We start from the raw sequence: 17926 nt of genomic DNA on the forward strand, positions 1-17926 counted from the left end.
ACAGCACCCTTTAACGGTCAAGCCAGCCGGCCCTTTACTTATGACACAGGCGCACGCTTGGCACTACTTTGTTGATGCACATGCAGCTACTGCGCACACAATTCACAAACACAGAAAATAATTTTTTTTTGGTTTGGAGTGTACTTTGGGGGTTACAGCACCCTTTAACGGTCAAGCCAGCCGGCCCTTTACTTATGACACAGGCGCACGCTTGGCACTACTTTGTTGATGCTTGTGCCGCTACTGCGCACACAATTCACAAACACAGAAAATATTTTTTTTTTTGGTTTGGACTGGAGTGTACTTTGGGGGTTACATCACCCTTTAACGGTCAAGCCAGCCGGCCCTTTACTTATGACACAGGCGCACGCTTGGCACTACTTTGTTAATGCACGTGCGGCTACTGCGCACACAATTCACAAACACAGAAAAAATATTTTGTTATTTGGTTTATAGTGTACTTTGGGGGTTACAGCACCCTTTAACGGTCAAGCCAGCCGGACCTTTACTTATGACACAGGCGCACGCTTGGCACTACTTTGTTGATGCACGTGCGCTACTGCACACACAATTCACAAACACAGAAAATATTTTTTTTTTTGGTTTGGACTGGAGTGTACTTTGGGGGTTACAGCACCCTTTAACGGTCAAGCCAGCCGGACCTTTACTTATGACACAGGCGCACGCTTGGCACTATATTGTTGATGCACGTGCCGCTACTGCGCACACAATTCACAAACACAGAAAAAATATTTTGTTATTTGGTTTGGAGTGTACTTTGGGGGTTACAGCACCCTTTAACGGTCAAGCCAGCCAGCCCTTCACTTATGACACAGGCGCACGCCTTGCACTACTTTGTTGATGCACGTGCGGCTACTGCGCACACAATTCACAAACACAGAAAATATTTTTTTTTGTTTCGACTGGAGTGTACTTTGGGGGTTACAGCACCCTTTAGCGGTCAAGCCAGCCGGCCCTTTACTTATGACACAGGCGCACGCTTGGCACTACTTTGTTGATGCACGTGCGCTACTGCGCACACAATTCACAAACACAGAAAAAATATTTTGTTATTTGGTTTGGAGTGTACTTTGGGGGTTACAGCACCCTTTAATGGTCAAGCCAGCCGGCCCTTTACTTATGACACAGGCGCACGCTTGGCACTACTTTGTTGATGCACGTGCGGCTCCTGCGCACACAATTCACAAACACAGAAAATATATATTTTTTTGGTTTGGACTGGAGTGTACTTTGGGGATTACAGCACCCTTTAATGGTCAAGCCAGCCGGCCATTTACTTATGACACAGGTGCACGCTTGGCACTACATTGTTGATGCATGTGCGGCTACTGCGCACACAATTCACAAACACAGAAAATATTTTTTTTTGGTTTGGAGTGTACTTTGGGGGTTACAGCACCCTTTAATGGTCAAGCCAGCCGGCCCTTTACTTATGACACAGGCGCACGCTTGGCACTACTTTGTTGATGCACGTGCGGCTACTGCACACAAAATTCACAAACACAGAAAAAATATATTTTTTTGGTTTGGACTGGAGTGTACTTTTGGGGTTACAGCACCCTTTAATGGTCAAGCCAGCCAGCCCTTTACTTATGACACAGGCGCACGCTTGGCACTACTTTGTTGATGCACGTGCTGCTAATACGCACACAATTCACAAACACAGAAAATATATATTTTTTTGGTTTGGACTGGAGTGTACTTTTGGGGTTACAGCACCCTTTAATGGTCAAGCCAGCCAGCACTTTACTTATGACACAGGCGCACGCTTGGCACTACTTTGTTGATGCACGTGCTGCTAATGCGCACACAATTCACAAACACAGAAAAAATATTTTGTTATTTGGTTTGGAGTGTACTTTGGGGGTTTCAGCATCCTTTAACAGTCAAGCCAGCTGGCCCTTTACTTATGACACAGGCGCACGCTTGGCACTACTTTGTTGATGCACGTGCGGCTACTGCGCACAACAATTCACAAACACAGAAAAAATATTTTGTTATTTGGTTTGGAGTGTACTTTGGGGGTTACAGCATCCTTTAACAGTCAAGCCAGCTGGCCCTTTACTTATGACACAGGCGCACGCTTGGCACTACTTTGTTGATGCACGTGCGGCTACTGCGCACACAATTCACAAACACAGAAAATATTTTTTTTTTTGGTTTGGACTGGAGTGCACTTTGGGGGTTACAGCACCCTTTAACGGTCAAGCCAGCCGGCCCTTTACTTATGACACAGGCGCACGCTTGGCACCACTTTGTTGATGCACGTGCGGCTACTGCGCACACAATTCACAAACACAGAAAAAATATTTTGTTATTTGGTTTGGAGTGTACTTTGGGGGTTACAGCATCCTTTAACAGTCAAGCCAGCTGGCCCTTTACTTATGACACAGGGCGCACGCTTGGCACTACTTTGTTGATGCACGTGCGGCTACTGCGCACACAATTCACAAACACAGAAAATATTTTTTTTTTTGGTTTGGACTGGAGTATACTTTGGGGGTTACAGCACCCTTTAACGGTCAAGCCAGCCGGCCCTTTACTTATGACACAGGCGCACGCTTGGCACTACTTTGTTGATGCACGTGCAGCTACTGCGCACCACAATTCACAAACACAGAAAATATTTTTTTTTGGTTTGGAGTGTACTTTGGGGGTTACAGCACCCTTTAACGGTCAAGCCAGTTGGCCCTTTACTTATGACACAGGCGCACGCTTGGCACTACATTGTTGATGCACGTGTGGCTACTGCGCACACAATTCAAAAACACAGAAAATATATTTTTTTTGGTTTGGAGTGTATTTTGGGGGTTACAGCACCCTTTAGCGGTCAAGCCAGCCGGCCCTTTACTTATGACACAGGCGCACGCTTGGCACTACTTTGTTGATGCACGTGCGCTACTGCGCACACTATTCTCAAACACAGAAAAAATATTTTGTTATTTGGTTTGGAGTGTACTTTGGGGTTACAGCACCCTTTAATGGTCAAGCCAGCCGGCCCTTTACTTATGACACAGGCGCACGCTTGGCACTACTTTGTTGATGCACGTGCGGCTCCTGCGCACACAATTCACAAACACAGAAAATATATTTTTTTTTTGGTTTGGACTGGAATGTACTTTGGGGATTACAGCACCCTTTAATGGTCAAGCCAGCCGGCCATTTACTTATGACACAGGTGCACGCTTGGCACTACATTGTTGATGCACGTGCGGCTACTGCGCACACAATTCACAAACACAGAAAATATTTTTTTTTGGTTTGGAGTGTACTTTGGGGGTTACAGCACCCTTTAATGGTCAAGCCAGCCGGCCCTTTACTTATGACACAGGCGCACGCTTGGCACTACTTTGTTGATGCACGTGCGGCTCCTGCGCACACAATTCACAAACACAGAAAATATATTTTTTTTTGGTTTGGACTGGAATGTACTTTGGGGATTACAGCACCCTTTAATGGTCAAGCCAGCCGGCCCTTTACTTATGACACAGGCGCACGCTTGACACTACTTTGTTGATGAACGTGCTGCTACTGCGCACACAATTCACAAACACAGAAAATATATTTTTTTTTCCTTTGGAGTGTACTTTGGGGGTTACAGCACCCTTTAGCGGTCAAGCCAGCCGGCCCTTTACTTATGACACAGGCGCACGCTTGGCACTACTTTGTTGATGCACGTGCGGCTACTGCACACACAATTCACAAACACAGAAAAAATATTTTGTTATTTGGTTTGGAGTGTACTTTGGGGGTTACAGCACCCTTTAACAGTCAAGCCAGCCGGCCCTTTACTTATGACACAGGCGCATGCTTGGCACTACTTTGTTGATGCTCGTGCGGCTACTGCGCACACAATTCACAAACACAGAAAATATATATTTTTTTGGTTTGGACTGGAGTGTACTTTTGGGGTTACAGCACCCTTTAATGGTCAAGCCAGCCAGCCCTTTACTTATGACACAGGCGCACGCTTGGCACTACTTTGTTGATGCACGTGCGGCTAATGCGCACACAATTCACAAACACAGAAAATATATTTTGTTATTTGGTTTGGAGTGTACTTTGGGGGTTACAGCACCCTTTAACGGTCAAGCCAGCCGGACCTTTACTTATGACACAGGCGCACGCTTGGCACTACTTTGTTGATGCACGTGCGGCTACTGCGCACACAATTCACAAACACAGAAAATATTTTTTTTTTTGGTTTAGACTGGAATGTACTTTGGGGGTTACAGCACCCTTTAACGGTCAAGCCAGCCGGCCCTTTACTTATGACACAGGCGCACGCTTGGCACTACTTTGTTGATGCACATGCAGCTACTGCGCACACAATTCACAAACACAGAAAATAATTTTTTTTTTGTTTGGAGTGTACTTTGGGGGTTACAGCACCCTTTAACGGTCAAGCCAGCCGGCCCTTTACTTATGACACAGGCGTACGCTTGGCACTACTTTGTTGATGCACGTGCGGCTACTGCGCACACAATTCACAAACACAGAAAAAATATTTTGTTATTTGGTTTATAGTGTACTTTGGGGGTTACAGCTCCCTTTAACGGTCAAGCCAGCCGGACCTTTACTTATGACACAGGTGCACGCTTGGCACTACTTTGTTGATGCACGTGCGCTACTGCACACACAATTCACAAACACAGAAAATATTTTTTTTTGGTTTGGAGTGTACTTTGGGGGTTACAGCACCCTTTAACGGTCAAGCCAGCCGGCCCTTTACTTATGACACAGGCGCACGCTTGGCACTATATTGTTGATGCACGTGCCGCTACTGCGCACACAATTCACAAACACAGAAAAAATATTTTGTTATTTGGTTTGGAGTGTACTTTGGGGGTTACAGCACCCTTTAACGGTCAAGCCAGCCAGCCCTTCACTTATGACACAGGCGCACGCCTTGCACTACTTTGTTGATGCACGTGCGGCTACTGCGCACACAATTCACAAACACAGAAAATATTTTTTTTTTTGGTTTGGACTGGAGTGTACTTTGGGGGTTACAGCACCCTTTAACGGTCAAGCCAGCCGGCCCTTTACTTATGACACAGGTGCACGCTTGGCACTACCTTGTTGATGCACGTGCGGCTACTGCGCACACAATTCACAAACACAGAAAATATTTTTTTTTTGGTTTGGAGTGTACATTGGGGGTTACAGCACCCTTTAACAGTCAAGCCAGCCGGCCCTTTACTTATGACACAGGCGCACGCTTGGCACTACTTTGTTGATGCACGTCCAGCTACTGCGCACACAATTCACAAACACAGAAAATATTTTTTTTTGTTTCGACTGGAGTGTACTTTGGGGGTTACAGCACCCTTTAGCGGTCAAGCCAGCCGGCCCTTTACTTATGACACAGGCGCACGCTTGGCACTACTTTGTTGATGCACGTGCGCTACTGCGCACACAATTCACAAACACAGAAAAAATATTTTGTTATTTGGTTTGGAGTGTACTTTGGGGGTTACAGCACCCTTTAATGGTCAAGCCAGCCGGCCCTTTACTTATGACACAGGCGCACGCTTGGCACTACTTTGTTGATGCACGTGCGGCTCCTGCGCACACAATTCACAAACACAGAAAATATTTTTTTTTTTGGTTTGGACTGGAGTGTACTTTGGGGATTACAGCACCCTTTAATGGTCAAGCCAGCCGGCCATTTACTTATGACACAGGTGCACGCTTGGCACTACATTGTTGATGCACGTGCGGCTACTGCGCACACAATTCACAAACACAGAAAATATTTTTTTTTGGTTTGGAGTGTACTTTGGGGGTTACAGCACCCTTTAATGGTCAAGCCAGCCGGCCCTTTACTTATGACACAGGCGCACGCTTGGCACTACTTTGTTGATGAACGTGCTGCTACTGCGCACACAATTCACAAACACAGAAAATATATATTTTTTTCGTTTGGAGTGTACTTTGGGGGTTACAGCACCCTTTAGCGGTCAAGCCAGCCGGCCCTTTACTTATGACACAGGCGCACGCTTGGCACTACTTTGTTGATGCACGTGCGGCTACTGCACACACAATTCACAAACACAGAAAAAATATTTTGTTATTTGGTTTGGAGTGTACTTTGGGGGTTACAGCACCCTTTAACAGTCAAGCCAGCCGGCCCTTTACTTATGACACAGGCGCACGCTTGGCACTACTTTGTTGATGCACGTGCGGCTACTGCGCACACAATTCACAAACACAGAAAATATTTTTTTTTTTTGTTTGGACTGGAGTGTAGTTTGGGAGTTACAGCACCCTTTAACGGTCAAGCCAGCCGGCCCTTTACTTATGACACAGGCGCATGCTTGGCACTACTTTGTTGATGCTCGTGCGGCTACTGCGCACACAATTCACAAACACAGAAAATATATATTTTTTTGGTTTGGTCTGGAGTGTACTTTTGGGGTTACAGCACCCTTTAATGGTCAAGCCAGCCAGCCCTTTACTTATGACACAGGCGCACGCTTGGCACTACTTTGTTGATGCACGTGCTGCTAATGCGCACACAATTCACAAACACAGAAAAAATATTTTGTTATTTGGTTTGGAGTGTACTTTGGGGGTTACAGCACCCTTTAACGGTCAAGCCAGCCGGACCTTTACTTATGACACAGGCGCACGCTTGGCACTACTTTGTTGATGCACGTGCGGCTACTGCGCACACAATTCACAAACACAGAAAATATTTTTTTTTTTGGTTTGGACTGGAGTGTACTTTGGGGGTTACAGCACCCTTTAACGGTCAAGCCAGCCGGCCCTTTACTTATGACACAGGCGCACGCTTGGCACTACTTTGTTGATGCACGTGCAGCTACTGCGCACACAATTCACAAACACAGAAAATATTTTTTTTTGGTTTGGAGTGTACTTTGGGGATTACAGCACCCTTTAACAGTCAAGCCAGCCGGCCCTTTACTTAGACACAGGCGCACGCTTGGCACTACATTGTTGATGCACGTGCGGCTACTGCGCACACAATTCACAAACACAGAAAATATTTTTTTTTTGTTTGGAGTGTACTTTGGAGGTTACAGCACCCTTTAACGGTCAAGCCAGCCGGCCCTTTACTTATGACACAGGCGCACGCTTGGCACTACTTTGTTGATGCACGTGCGGCTACTGCGCACACAATTCACAAACACAGAAAATAATTTTTTTTTGGTTTGGAGTGTACTTTGGGGGTTACAGCACCCTTTAACGGTCAAGCCAGCCGGCCCTTTACTTATGACACAGGCGCACGCTTGGCACTACTTTGTTGATGCTTGTGCCGCTACTGCGCACACAATTCACAAACACAGAAAATGTATTTTTTTTTGGTTTGGACTGGAGTGTACTTTGGGGGTTACATCACCCTTTAACGGTCAAGCCAGCCGGCCCTTTACTTATGACACAGGCGCACGCTTGGCACTACTTTGTTGATGCACGTGCGGCTACTGCGCACACAATTCACAAACACAGAAAAAATATTTTGTTATTTGGTTTATAGTCTACTTTGGGGGTTACAGCACCCTTTAACGGTCAAGCCAGCCGGACCTTTACTTATGACACAGGCGCACGCTTGGCACTACTTTGTTGATGCACGTGCGCTACTGCACACACAATTCACAAACACAGAAAATATTTTTTTTTGGTTTGGAGTGTACTTTGGGGGTTACAGCACCCTTTAATGGTCAAGCCAGCCGGCCCTTTACTTATGACACAGGCGCACGCTTGGCACTATATTGTTGATGCACGTGCGGCTACTGCGCACACAATTCACAAACACAGAAAATATATTTTTTTTGGTTTGGAGTGTACTTTGGGGGTTACAGCACCCTTTAACGGTCAAGCCAGCTGGCCCTTTACTTATGACACAGGCGCACGCTTGGCACTACTTTGTTGATGCACGTGCGGCTACTGCGCACACAATTCACAAACACAGAAAAAATATTTTGTTATTTGGTTTGGAGTGTACTTTGGGGGTTACAGCACCCTTTAACGGTCAAGCCAGCTGGCCCTTTACTTATGACACAGGCGCACGCCTTGCACTACTTTGTTGATGCACGTGCGGCTACTGCACACACAATTCACAAACACAGAAAATATTTTTTTTTTGGTTTGGACTGGAGTGTACTTTGGGGGTTACAGCACCCTTTAATGGTCAAGCCAGCCGGCCCTTTACTTATGACACAGGCGCACGCTTGGCACTACATTGTTGATGCACATGCGGCTACTGCGCACACAATTCACAAACACAGAAAATATTTTTTTTTTTGGTTTGGAGTGTACTTTGGGGGTTACAGCACCCTTTAACGGTCAAGCCAGCCGGACCTTTACTTATGACACAGGCGCACGCTTGGCACTACTTTGTTGATGCACGTGCGGCTACTGCGCACACAATTCACAAACACAGAAAATATTTTTTTTTGGTTTGGAGTGTACTTTGGGGGTTACAGCACCCTTTAACGGTCAAGCCAGCCGACCCTTTACTTATGACACAGGCGCACGCTTGGCACTACTTTGTTGATGCACGTGCGGCTACTGCGCACACAATTCACAAACACAGAAAATATATATTTTTTTGGTTTGGACTGGAGTGTACTTTGGGGTTTCAGCACCCTTTAACGGTCAAGCCAGCCGGCCCTTTACTTATGACACAGGCACACGCTTGGCACTACATTGTTGATGCACGTGCGGCTACTGCGCACACAATTCACAAACACAGAAAATATTTTTTTTTGGTTTGGAGTGTACTTTGGGGGTTACAGCACCCTTTAACGGTCAAGCCAGCCGGCCCTTTACTTATGACACAGGCGCACGCTTGGCACTACTTTGTTGATGCACGTGCGGCTACTGCGCACACAATTCACAAACACAGAAAATATTTTTTTTTTTGGTCTGGAGTGTACTTTGGGGGTTACAGCACCCTTTAACGGTCAAGCCAGCCAGCCCTTTACTTATGACACAGGCGCACGCCTTGCACTACTTTGTTGATGCACGTGCGGCTACTGCGCACACAATTCACAAACACAGAAAATATTTTTTTTTTTGGTTTGGACTGGAGTGTACTTTGGGGGTTACAGCACCCTTTAACAGTCAAGCCAGCCGGCCCTTTACTTATGACACAGGCGCACGCTTGGCACTACTTTGTTGATGCACGTGCGGCTACTGAGCACACAATTCACAAACACAGAAAATATTTTTTTTTGGGTTTGGAGTGTACTTTGGGGGTTACAGCACCCTTTAACAGTCAAGCCAGCCGGCCCTTTACTTATGACACAGGCGCACGCTTGGCACTACTTTGTTGATGCATGTGCGGCTACTGCGCACACAATTCACAAACACAGAAAATATATATTTTTTTGGTTTAGACTGGAGTGTACTTTGGGGGTTACAGCACCCTTTAACGTTCAAGCCAGCCGGCCCTTTACTTATGACACAGGCGCACGCTTGGCACTACTTTGTTGATGCACGTGCAGCTACTGCGCACACAATTCACAAACACAGAAAATATTTTTTTTTTGTTTCGACTGGAGTGTACTTTGGGGGTTACAGCACCCTTTAGCGGTCAAGCCAGCCGGTCCTTTACTTATGACACAGGCGCACGCTTGGCACTACTTTGTTGATGCACGTGCGGCTACTGCGCACACAATTCACAAACACAGAAAAAATATTTTGTTATTTGGTTTGGAGTGTACTTTGGGGGTTACAGCATCCTTTAACAGTCAAGCCAGCTGGCCCTTTACTTATGACACAGGCGCACGCTTGGCACTACTTTGTTGATGCACGTGCGGCTACTGCGCACACAATTCACAAACACAGAAAATATTTTTTTTTTTGGTTTGGACTGGAGTATACTTTGGGGGTTACAGCACCCTTTAACGGTCAAGCCAGCCGGCCCTTTACTTATGACACAGGCGCACGCTTGGCACTACTTTGTTGATGCACGTGCAGCTACTGCGCACACAATTCACAAACACAGAAAATATATTTTTTTGGTTTGGAGTGTACTTTGGGGATTACAGCACCCTTTAACGGTCAAGCCAGTTGGCCCTTTACTTATGACACAGGCGCACGCTTGGCACTACATTGTTGATGCACGTGCGGCTACTGCGCACACAATTCAAAAACACAGAAAATATATTTTTTTTGGTTTGGAGTGTACTTTGGGGGTTACAGCACCCTTTAGCGGTCAAGCCAGCCGGCCCTTTACTTATGACACAGGCGCACGCTTGGCACTACTTTGTTGATGCACGTGCGGCTCCTGCGCACACAATTCACAAACACAGAAAATATATTTTTTTTTGGTTTGGACTGGAGTGTACTTTGGGGATTACAGCACCCTTTAATGGTCAAGCCAGCTGGCCATTTACTTATGACACAGGTGCACGCTTGGCACTACATTGTTGATGCACGTGCGGCTACTGCGCACTCAATTCACAAACACAGAAAATATTTTTTTTTTGTTTGGAGTGTACTTTGGGGGTTACAGCACCCTTTAATGGTCAAGCCAGCCAGCCCTTTACTTATGACACAGGCGCACGCTTGGCACTACTTTGTTGATGAACGTGCTGCTACTGCGCACACAATTCACAAACACAGAAAATATATATTTTTTTCCTTTGGAGTGTACTTTGGGGGTTACAGCACCCTTTAGCGGTCAAGCCAGCCGGCCCTTTACTTATGACACAGGCGCACGCTTGGCACTACTTTGTTGATGCACGTGCGGCTACTGCACACACAATTCACAAACACAGAAAAAATATTTTGTTATTTGGTTTGGAGTGTACTTTGGGGGTTACAGCATCCTTTAACAGTCAAGCCAGCTGGCCCTTTACTTATGACACAGGCGCACGCTTGGCACTACTTTGTTGATGCACGTGCGGCTACTGCGCACACAATTCACAAACACAGAAAATATTTTTTTTTTTGGTTTGGACTGGAGTGTACTTTGGGGGTTACAGCACCCTTTAACGGTCAAGCCAGCCAGCCCTTTACTTATGACACAGGCGCACGCTTGGCACTACTTTGTTGATGCACGTGCGGCTACTGCGCACACAATTCACAAACACAGAAAAAATATTTTGTTATTTGGTTTGGAGTGTACTTTGGGGGTTACAGCATCCTTTAACAGTCAAGCCAGCTGGCCCTTTACTTATGACACAGGCGCACGCTTGGCACTACTTTGTTGATGCACGTGCGGCTACTGCGCACACAATTCACAAACACAGAAAATATTTTTTATTTTGGTTTGGACTGGAGTATACTTTGGGGGTTACAGCACCCTTTAACGGTCAAGCCAGCCGGCCCTTTACTTATGACACAGGCGCACGCTTGGCACTACTTTGTTGATGCACGTGCAGCTACTGCGCACACAATTCACAAACACAGAAAATATTTTTTTTTGGTTTGGAGTGTACTTTGCAGGTTACAGCACCCTTTAACGGTCAAGCCAGTTGGCCCTTTACTTATGACACAGGCGCACGCTTGGCACTACATTGTTGATGCACGTGCTGCTACTGCGCACACAATTCAAAAACACAGAAAATATATTTTTTTTGGTTTGGAGTGTACTTTGGGGGTTACAGCACCCTTTAGCGGTCAAGCCAGCTGGCCCTTTACTTATGACACAGGCGCACGCTTGGCACTACTTTGTTGATGCACGTGCGCTACTGCGCACACAATTCACAAACACAGAAAAAATATTTTGTTATTTGGTTTGGAGTGTACTTTGGGGGTTACAGCACCCTTTAATGGTCAAGCCAGCCGGCCCTTTACTTATGACACAGGCGCACGCTTGGCACTACTTTGTTGATGCACGTGCGGCTCCTGCGCACACAATTCACAAACACAGAAAATATATTTTTTTTGGGTTTGGACTGGAGTGTACTTTGGGGATTACAGCACCCTTTAATGGTCAAGCCAGCCGGCCATTTACTTATGACACAGGTGCACGCTTGGCACTACATTGTTGATGCACGTGCGGCTACTGCGCACACAATTCACAAACACAGAAAATATTTTTTTTTGGTTTGGAGTGTACTTTGGGGGTTACAGCACCCTTTAATGGTCAAGCCAGCCGGCCCTTTACTTATGACACAGGCGCACGCTTGACACTACTTTGTTGATGAACGTGCTGCTACTGCGCACACAATTCACAAACACAGAAAATATATATTTTTTTCCTTTGGAGTGTACTTTGGGGGTTACAGCACCCTTTAGCGGTCAAGCCAGCCGGCCCTTTACTTATGACACAGGCGCACGCTTGGCACTACTTTGTTGATGCACGTGCGGCTACTGCACACACAATTCACAAACACAGAAAAAATATTTTGTTATTTGGTTTGGAGTGTACTTTGGGGGTTACAGCACCCTTTAACAGTCAAGCCAGCCGGCCCTTTACTTATGACACAGGCGCATGCTTGGCACTACTTTGTTGATGCTCGTGCGGCTACTGCGCACACAATTCACAAACACAGAAAATATATATTTTTTTGGTTTGGACTGGAGTGTACTTTTGGGGTTACAGCACCCTTTAATGGTCAAGCCAGCCAGCCCTTTACTTATGACACAGGCGCACGCTTGGCACTACATTGTTGATGCACGTGCTGCTACTGCGCACACAATTCAAAAACACAGAAAATATATTTTTTTTGGTTTGGAGTGTACTTTGGGGGTTACAGCACCCTTTAGCGGTCAAGCCAGCCGGCCCTTTACTTATGACACAGGCGCACGCTTGGCACTACTTTGTTGATGCACGTGCGCTACTGCGCACACAATTCACAAACACAGAAAAAATATTTTGTTATTTGGTTTGGAGTGTACTTTGGGGGTTACAGCACCCTTTAATGGTCAAGCCAGCCGGCCCTTTACTTATGACACAGGCGCACGCTTGGCACTACTTTGTTGATGCACGTGCGGCTCCTGCGCACACAATTCACAAACACAGAAAATATATTTTTTTTGGGTTTGGACTGGAGTGTACTTTGGGGATTACAGCACCCTTTAATGGTCAAGCCAGCCGGCCATTTACTTATGACACAGGTGCACGCTTGGCACTACATTGTTGATGCACGTGCGGCTACTGCGCACACAATTCACAAACACAGAAAATATTTTTTTTTGGTTTGGAGTGTACTTTGGGGGTTACAGCACCCTTTAATGGTCAAGCCAGCCGGCCCTTTACTTATGACACAGGCGCACGCTTGACACTACTTTGTTGATGAACGTGCTGCTACTGCGCACACAATTCACAAACACAGAAAATATATTTTTTTTTCCTTTGGAGTGTACTTTGGGGGTTACAGCACCCTTTAGCGGTCAAGCCTGCCGGCCCTTTACTTATGACACAGGCGCACGCTTGGCACTACTTTGTTGATGCACGTGCGGCTACTGCACACACAATTCACAAACACAGAAAAAATATTTTGTTATTTGGTTTGGAGTGTACTTTGGGGGTTACAGCACCCTTTAACAGTCAAGCCAGCCGGCCCTTTACTTATGACACAGGCGCATGCTTGGCACTACTTTGTTGATGCTCGTGCGGCTACTGCGCACACAATTCACAAACACAGAAAATATATATTTTTTTGGTTTGGACTGGAGTGTACTTTTGGGGTTACAGCACCCTTTAATGGTCAAGCCAGCCAGCCCTTTACTTATGACACAGGCGCACGCTTGGCACTACTTTGTTGATGCACGTGCGGCTAATGCGCACACAATTCACAAACACAGAAAAAATATTTTGTTATTTGGTTTGGAGTGTACTTTGGGGGTTACAGCACCCTTTAACGGTCAAGCCAGCCGGACCTTTACTTATGACACAGGCGCACGCTTGGCACTACTTTGTTGATGCACGTGCGGCTACTGCGCACACAATTCACAAACACAGAAAATTTTTTTTTTTTTGGTTTGGACTGGAATGTACTTTGGGGGTTACAGCACCCTTTAACGGTCAAGCCAGCCGGCCCTTTACTTATGACACAGGCGCACGCTTGGCACTACTTTGTTGATGCACATGCAGCTACTGCGCACACAATTCACAAACACAGAAAATAATTTTTTTTTGGTTTGGAGTGTACTTTGGGGGTTACAGCACCCTTTAACGGTCAAGCCAGCCGGCCCTTTACTTATGACACAGGCGCACGCTTGGCACTACTTTGTTGATGCTTGTGCCGCTACTGCGCACACAATTCACAAACACAGAAAATATTTTTTTTTTTGGTTTGGACTGGAGTGTACTTTGGGGGTTACATCACCCTTTAACGGTCAAGCCAGCCGGCCCTTTACTTATGACACAGGCGCACGCTTGGCACTACTTTGTTGATGCACGTGCGGCTACTGCGCACACAATTCACAAACACAGAAAAAATATTTTGTTATTTGGTTTATAGTGTACTTTGGGGGTTACAGCACCCTTTAACGGTCAAGCCAGCCGGAACTTTACTTATGACACAGGCGCACGCTTGGCACTACTTTGTTGATGCACGTGCGCTACTGCACACACAATTCACAAACACAGAAAATATTTTTTTTTGGTTTGGAGTGTACTTTGGGGGTTACAGCACCCTTTAACGGTCAAGCCAGCCGGCCCTTTACTTATGACACAGGCGCACGCTTGGCACTATATTGTTGATGCACGTGCCGCTACTGCGCACACAATTCACAAACACAGAAAAAATATTTTGTTATTTGGTTTGGAGTGTACTTTGGGGGTTACAGCACCCTTTAACGGTCAAGCCAGCCAGCCCTTCACTTATGACACAGGCGCACGCCTTGCACTACTTTGTTGATGCACGTGCGGCTACTGCGCACACAATTCACAAACACAGAAAATATTTTTTTTTTTGGTTTGGACTGGAGTGTACTTTGGGGGTTACAGCACCCTTTAACGGTCAAGCCAGCCGGCCCTTTACTTATGACACAGGTGCACGCTTGGCACTACCTTGTTGATGCACGTGCGGCTACTGCGCACACAATTCACAAACACAGAAAATATTTTTTTTTTGGTTTGGAGTGTACATTGGGGGTTACAGCACCCTTTAACAGTCAAGCCAGCCGGCCCTTTACTTATGACACAGGCGCACGCTTGGCACTACTTTGTTGATGCACGTCCAGCTACTGCGCACACAATTCACAAACACAGAAAATATTTTTTTTTGTTTTGACTGGAGTGTACTTTGGGGGTTACAGCACCCTTTAGCGGTCAAGCCAGCCGGCCCTTTACTTATGACACAGGCGCACGCTTGGCACTACTTTGTTGATGCACGTGCGCTACTGCGCACACAATTCACAAACACAGAAAATATATATTTTTTTGGTTTGGACTGGAGTGTACTTTGGGGATTACAGCACCCTTTAATGGTCAAGCCAGCCGGCCATTTACTTATGACACAGGTGCACGCTTGGCACTACATTGTTGATGCACGTGCGGCTACTGCGCACACAATTCACAAACACAGAAAATATTTTTTTTTGGTTTGGAGTGTACTTTGGGGGTTACAGCACCCTTTAATGGTCAAGCCAGCCGGCCCTTTACTTATGACACAGGCTCACGCTTGGCACTACTTTGTTGATGAACGTGCTGCTACTGCGCACACAATTCACAAACACAGAAAATATATATTTTTTTTGTTTGGAGTGTACTTTGGGGGTTACAGCACCCTTTAGCGGTCAAGCCAGCCGGCCCTTTACTTATGACACAGGCGCACGCTTGGCACTACTTTGTTGATGCACGTGCGGCTACTGCACACACAATTCACAAACACAGAAAAAATATTTTGTTATTTGGTTTGGAGTGTACTTTGGGGGTTACAGCACCCTTTAACAGTCAAGCCAGCCGGCCCTTTACTTATGACACAGGCGCACGCTTGGCACTACTTTGTTGATGCACGTGCGGCTACTGCGCACACAATTCACAAACACAGAAAATATATTTTTTTTTTGTTTGGACTGGAGTGTAGTTTGGGAGTTACAGCACCCTTTAACGGTCAAGCCAGCCGGCCCTTTACTTATGACACAGGCGCATGCTTGGCACTACTTTGTTGATGCTCGTGCGGCTACTGCGCACACAATTCACAAACACAGAAAATATATATTTTTTTGGTTTGGACTGGAGTGTACTTTTGGGGTTACAGCACCCTTTAATGGTCAAGCCAGCCAGCCCTTTACTTATGACACAGGCGCACGCTTGGCACTACTTTGTTGATGCACGTGCGGCTAATGCGCACACAATTCACAAACACAGAAAAAATATTTTGTTATTTGGTTTGGAGTGTACTTTGGGGGTTACAGCACCCTTTAACGGTCAAGCCAGCCGGACCTTTACTTATGACACAGGCGCACGCTTGGCACTACTTTGTTGATGCACGTGCGGCTACTGCGCACACAATTCACAAACACAGAAAATATATATTTTTTTCCTTTGGAGTGTACTTTGGGGGTTACAGCACCCTTTAGCGGTCAAGCCAGCCGGCCCTTTACTTATGACACAGGCGCACGCTTGGCACTACTTTGTTGATGCACGTGCGGCTACTGCACACACAATTCACAAACACAGAAAAAATATTTTGTTATTTGGTTTGGAGTGTACTTTGGGGGTTACAGCACCCTTTAACAGTCAAGCCAGCCGGCCCTTTACTTATGACACAGGCGCATGCTTGGCACTACTTTGTTGATGCTCGTGCGGCTACTGCGCACACAATTCACAAACACAGAAAATATATATTTTTTTGGTTTGGACTGGAGTGTACTTTTGGGGTTACAGCACCCTTTAATGGTCAAGCCAGCCAGCCCTTTACTTATGACACAGGCGCACGCTTGGCACTACATTGTTGATGCACGTGCTGCTACTGCGCACACAATTCAAAAACACAGAAAATATATTTTTTTTGGTTTGGAGTGTACTTTGGGGGTTACAGCACCCTTTAGCGGTCAAGCCAGCCGGCCCTTTACTTATGACACAGGCGCACGCTTGGCACTACTTTGTTGATGCACGTGCGCTACTGCGCACACAATTCACAAACACAGAAAAAATATTTTGTTATTTGGTTTGGAGTGTACTTTGGGGGTTACAGCACCCTTTAATGGTCAAGCCAGCCGGCCCTTTACTTATGACACAGGCGCACGCTTGGCACTACTTTGTTGATGCACGTGCGGCTCCTGCGCACACAATTCACAAACACAGAAAATATATTTTTTTTGGGTTTGGACTGGAGTGTACTTTGGGGATTACAGCACCCTTTAATGGTCAAGCCAGCCGGCCATTTACTTATGACACAGGTGCACGCTTGGCACTACATTGTTGATGCACGTGCGGCTACTGCGCACACAATTCACAAACACAGAAAATATTTTTTTTTGGTTTGGAGTGTACTTTGGGGGTTACAGCACCCTTTAATGGTCAAGCCAGCCGGCCCTTTACTTATGACACAGGCGCACGCTTGACACTACTTTGTTGATGAACGTGCTGCTACTGCGCACACAATTCACAAACACAGAAAATATATTTTTTTTTCCTTTGGAGTGTACTTTGGGGGTTACAGCACCCTTTAGCGGTCAAGCCTGCCGGCCCTTTACTTATGACACAGGCGCACGCTTGGCACTACTTTGTTGATGCACGTGCGGCTACTGCACACACAATTCACAAACACAGAAAAAATATTTTGTTATTTGGTTTGGAGTGTACTTTGGGGGTTACAGCACCCTTTAACAGTCAAGCCAGCCGGCCCTTTACTTATGACACAGGCGCATGCTTGGCACTACTTTGTTGATGCTCGTGCGGCTACTGCGCACACAATTCACAAACACAGAAAATATATATTTTTTTGGTTTGGACTGGAGTGTACTTTTGGGGTTACAGCACCCTTTAATGGTCAAGCCAGCCAGCCCTTTACTTATGACACAGGCGCAC

Source organism: Taudactylus pleione, unplaced genomic scaffold (genome assembly GCF_031769625.1).
Source record: "Taudactylus pleione unplaced genomic scaffold, aTauple2 ptg000251l, whole genome shotgun sequence".
Classification (NCBI taxonomy): domain Eukaryota; kingdom Metazoa; phylum Chordata; class Amphibia; order Anura; family Myobatrachidae; genus Taudactylus; species Taudactylus pleione.